The sequence below is a fragment of the Grammomys surdaster genome, unplaced genomic scaffold (genome assembly GCF_004785775.1).
Source record: "Grammomys surdaster isolate TR1022 unplaced genomic scaffold, NIH_TR_1.0 60, whole genome shotgun sequence".
Lineage (NCBI taxonomy): Eukaryota > Metazoa > Chordata > Mammalia > Rodentia > Muridae > Grammomys > Grammomys surdaster.
The window spans coordinates 2346331-2346603 of NW_021604562.1; positions in this window are offsets into that span (position 1 = coordinate 2346331).

The following is a 273-nucleotide window of genomic DNA, read 5'->3' on the forward strand; positions in this document are numbered from 1 at the left end:
TCATGTCTAGAAATTAAACTTAAAGTCCTGGAAAGACAAATGGTAATATTTGGGTAAAAATTTAATATATTTGAAAAAATACAGAACCATAATTCTGAACCAAGAAAAGGAAATAGTTCAGAAAAAATTATTTTCCACTGTTTAAAGTAATGATTATATAAACAGTAGCAGCAAGTAGTCTTTGCCTGGGGTAGGCAGAGTGGCTATGGCAAAATTCTTTTCTTTCCTTTCCTTTCCTTTCCTTTCCTTTCCTTTCCTTTCCTTTCCTTTCCT